The sequence below is a fragment of the Mercenaria mercenaria genome, unplaced genomic scaffold, assembly GCF_021730395.1.
Source record: "Mercenaria mercenaria strain notata unplaced genomic scaffold, MADL_Memer_1 contig_4707, whole genome shotgun sequence".
NCBI lineage: Eukaryota > Metazoa > Mollusca > Bivalvia > Venerida > Veneridae > Mercenaria > Mercenaria mercenaria.
The window spans coordinates 41,222-46,641 of NW_026462956.1; positions in this window are offsets into that span (position 1 = coordinate 41,222).

Consider the following 5,420-nt stretch of genomic DNA (forward strand, 5'->3'; position numbering starts at 1 on the left):
TGATATTGACCTGTGAGCCTGTATCAAGCTTAAATTTGACATCCTTGTACTTTGGCCCTACTTCAATTGTAATGAAGGCTTGATTTTGGGTCTGGTCAAGGGAAATGGTATCAACGATAAAGTTATTTTCTAGATCTGGAAGTAGACCACTTACTTGCAGTTCACTGATATTCCTTTTTGATCTGCACACTTTAGCAAAATGATTAGGCTTCCTACATGATAAACAAATTTGTCCATATGCTGGGCACACAGTTCCTTTTGCATGACTTTTTCTACCACAGTTCCCGCATTGTTTGCTCATTTGGTGACTTTGATTCCCCTTTGGATTCGCACATGTGGATTCGAACTTGCTGCTTGTTTTTTCCTCCAAAAGGATTTGGGTTGCTGCGCTTTTGTTTTCAACTTGACAGCATCAATGTCCTGTTTTGTCATTGATTGACATTGAACTTGACTCATCTCTACAGTTCTAGCAATGTCCAGTGTTTTCTGTAGTGTCAAGTCTGAGCCCTAGTTTATCAGTTTCTCACGAATCTTCTGTGATCGTATCCCGAAAACTATCTGGTCACGAACAAGGTCTTCGTTCATTTCGACTGGATAGCCACAGTCCCTAAGTAAAACTTTCAGGTCAGTAACGTATTGTTCGAACATTTCTCCCTCCTGCTGGGTTCTCGATCTGAACCGATAACGTGCGTAAATTCTATTTGATTTCGGTTGGCAGTATTGCTCAAAGTTGTTAAAGTATGTGTCGAGAGAGTTCTTTTCTTCATCAGATATTTTCCATGTGGAATATAATTGCCTGCCATGGTCTCCAGACCAAAGCATGAGATAGTTACATTTTTCGGCTTCACTTTTCTTTTTTAACGGTCCTCCGAACATGAACTCTGCATGAGTTTTAAATGCTTTGAAGGCACTAGGCAAGTCCTTTGTCTCCCAGTTCATTTTTGGAGTTTGGCTGCTTAGATTGTTTGAATACATCTTGTTCAATGGTAATGAAATTAATCCTTAGCAAAACGTCGCACAAAATGAACAAACTGATATAAATGCCACAAATTTAAGTTAATATTCCACTGGATATCTAACATTTAGTCCACAGTGAGCATGTTAGTCCTTTACTGACTCTGACACCATGTTATACTTTGTTGGTATAAAGAGATGAACATCAAGTATGTTAATACATGTTTATTGAAGTAAGCTTAACAATAGAATAATCTTGAATCATAGAGGCATGCGATATATATATTAAGTAACAGTAATCTAATATGAAGAACATAATCATAAGGATGCTGGAGTTGTGTCCCTTTAAACATTAGAATATGTAACACTAATGTCTAAACATCCTTCTTTCGTAGGTATTAAGAGAAGTCGTCGCCCTCGCCAAACTTAAGCATGCAAATATTATACGCTACAATACAGCTTGGCTTGAAAAAGAGGAACGTGAAATGGAAAAAAATCTGTGTAAGTTATAACTGTTCATCTGACATCTAATAAAACAAGATTCAATAAATTTACAATGGAAAGGTATTTACTGGATATATCCCAATTTGATTTTTTGATGGGAGGTTAGAAAATGAATGACGAAGATTAATGCATTATATATAATAGTTTGACTCTATGAGCTGCTTGTCTTAGTATAAAAGAAATGAAAATTATTTACGAGTCAACAAAATAAACAGTACACAGCGTACTATTATGTACAGAATAATAAATGGGAGAGTAGTACCTTTGAGTTATAATGGTCGTAGCGACAGCAGTTTGAAAATTAGTACGCCACTGGTGTGCGTGGCCAATTTACACAGCCATTTGAAGAACTCAAAAAGCTCTTAAAACCCCTAACATTTTAATTTAAAAGAGGAAAACCTAAGGCTAAAATTACGTTTCGTACACGACTTCTGTGTATTGCTAAACATGACGAAATAACTTTTATTTGCTGCCAAGTGAAGTTTTGGCCGAAAAGTTCAGTTGTTAGTCGGATGCCCATTCTCAACAAGAAACCGAAAGAAAATTTATCGACAAGCCATAACGCCACTTGAAAGAAAACACTGTACCCGTTTCTTGGACAATCTGATTCAGTAACATTCCTTTCCAAATGCAATATTTCTTGATTAAAGAGCAGTTTAACATCAAAAGCATACAGCCATTGTAGCTTATAACCTCAAGTCTCCAAAATGAAAGGTTCTGTTTATATAATGTTTCGTACTAGTGTTGTTATTATTACATACGTATGTTTGTGATAAACTTCTTAAGATGACATCCTGCGCGAGTAAAGCGGACGAGGAAATCGATCAGGAAGTTTCTGCATTCAGTTATACTGTTAATTAGCTAATAGTTGAGATTAATAAATTTTCTGTTAAGTACATACTGTTTTATATCATAGTATGTTTGGTCAGTAAAAACATTGCGTGCTGCAATTTTCTTCTCATTTGCTATCTGAAATATAACTGATTGCATCATGAAAATGAAATTTAGACTATTTCATTTTTTTAAAGCATATTACAAATAATTTTCAGGAATATGACACAAAACTCGCTGCATTTCCATTGTATTAGTTTATACGAATATGGTACATTATTCAATGTATTATTTACCAAGAATATTGCACGTTACTGTGTTAATCAAAATCATGATTTTGACAAAACTCGATTCATAAATTTTTATGAATGTGCCACATTACTCAGTGTGTCGGTTTTATGAATATGTCACGTTACTCGATTAATTAATTTCCATAATAATGACACATTATTCACAGCATCAGTTATCAGGACTGCGACTCATTAAACATTGCAGCAGTTTTTATGAACATGACAAATAATACATCGCCCCAAATTTCAGGAATATGGCATATCCTTTGATCCATGAATGTTCATGAATATGCCACATTACTCAATGTGTTAGATTTATGAATTTGACACGTTACTCGATTAATCTATTTTCATAATAATGACACATTATTCACTGCATCATTATCAGGACTGTGACTCGTTAAACATTGCATAAGTTTTCATGAACATGACACATAAAACATCGCCCCAAATTTCAGGAATATAACGTATGATTTGTTTTCATGAAAATGAAAACATAACTCGCTGCATCAACCTTCATGACTATGACACATTATCCATTGCATTAATTTTATGAGTATTACAACAGTTCATGAACTTTCATGTGTAAGAGGCATATCTGTTTGCACTAACTTTCATGGGAATGACACATATCTCGTGACATCAACTTTCAAGAACATGACACATATTCTTTGCATCAATTCATATAAGTATGATACATAGCTCATTAAATCAGTTTTCATGAATATGGCACATAAGTCTTTTCATCAATTTTCATGACTTTACATGTAAATCATTTCATCAACTTTCATGAATGTGTTACATAACTCATTGCATTAGTTTGCATGAATGTGACACAAAACTCGTTGCATCAGTTCCATGAATGTGACACATAACTCGGTGCATCAAATGCATAAATTCTGCATCAAGTATCGTGAGATAGACACATACTTATTGCATCTATTTTCATTGGTATATCCTTGCGTCTTTTTTCATGAATATAATATGTAGTACATCGCATCAGTTTTCATGAAAATCGTGTTGGCTCGTGTAATTGGAAAGTAAAATTTGACTGAAGTTATTTTATACTTTCGACAAATACTAAACTTTTGGAATAATCGTTTAATCGTTTAATTCGCCAAATTTATCAAATGTATTGTAATAAATCCTGTGCTTGTAAACTTGTCGTTATGAAAGTGTTCTTGATTTGGCTAGTCAGAGTAATTAATTTATATGTAGATTGTCTAATAGTGAAATAATTGCCATGAATTTTATTTAAGAAACTCATATCATTTTGTTTATTAAAAACTATCTATGGTATTGAAAAAAATACTGCATATCGTTGAATAAGGTTATTCAGAAATAATTTAGTACTTTTATCCTTTAAAGTGTATTTCCTCCTGATCGAAGTAAAACATGACTTTGGCTTAAAATTGTTAATTTATAAATATATGCATATCGAATTGTTGCTAAACTATGGTCACCACCGGAAGGTGCTTATCTGGGTCTTAAGCGTTCCAGGCACAATGCACCGATACACCGGACTCTAATCCCAGTGTTTTAGTTGGGACTCTTATCCCAATATTAATATTAAAGATCTTAGTTGAATAGGCGGGGATTCGAACTCTCGACGCATGGTTTCGTTATCAGTGATACCACTGGACCACTGCGTTCGCTCTTAGATATCAAACGTATGTTATTTTCCTGTTGGAAAACCTAGAGCTTACATTGCCAGCGAAGAAACACATAGAACAGTAGACGAATCTGAATGTTACCAAAAACATTTATACTGTTCACTTTAATATTGTAAATTTAATAATAGCCTGAAGTAAGCATGTTTCTATAACATCATCTGTATTTAACTTTTCAGGCATGGCTTCGCTTACATTTAGAAAAAAATTTGATATTTGTCTTTGATTTTTTTTACAAACGTTCAACATAAGTAAAAAGAAAATCAATTGTCTTCACAATAGGATCATCAGATATGGTATTTGTGTTTTGCGAATACATCAATGCTTTAAATAGGTTGTCGTCAAATATAATTTCTTATCGACAGTCAGCACGCAGGAACCCATCCAGACATTTTCCAATATCATTAGCATACCTTTCAATAGTCTTTAAAAAGTCGTCATCATTGGGAATTTAAGGTCTTTTAGGTATCAAATTATGAATTAGAAAGGTATCAATGTTCTGCAGGAACCTGGTCACATCTCTTCAGTAAACGTTTTATACAGCGCATCACTGTAGTTGGACCTTGCCAATTCGTCGCTTGTTCTGACTCAGTTTAAAAAAATAAATACAGTTATTAAACATCAATAAGAAAGGTCACATACAGTTTATATACGTAATACTAGTGATCAATCAATGACACAAATAATATTACTCCTGTATTTATGTATGCACTGTGGCCAAACGTGTCCCTAACTCTACGTAAGGCATACAACTTCAAATGTCCTCGAAAGCAGGTCTTTCAAACTTGGTTTGAGTATAATAAACAGAGTATAAATCTCTAAATCGAACAAGAAAAGGTGTAGTTTTATTGGGGCTTCCTGGTAAAGTCGGCGTACAACTTTTAACGAAATTTTATTCGCTAAAGTTTTACAAGGTTTCCAAATTTGTATAAGTTTATATACTTTCTAAATATAATAAAAACACATTTTCTTTTGAAGATTTGGACGAATACAATTTCATTAAGTGTTATACACCAGATTAAGGATACTTTTCAAGAGAAGAAATTCCAAGCTGAGACAGCTGTTCCGTTGATAGGCGGTCCCTCTTTTTGGAGGTCAAATTTCGAGTGTTTTATTTGTATCGCAAAAATATAATTGTCTACAGTAATTGAAACTTTGTTTAAATAACTTT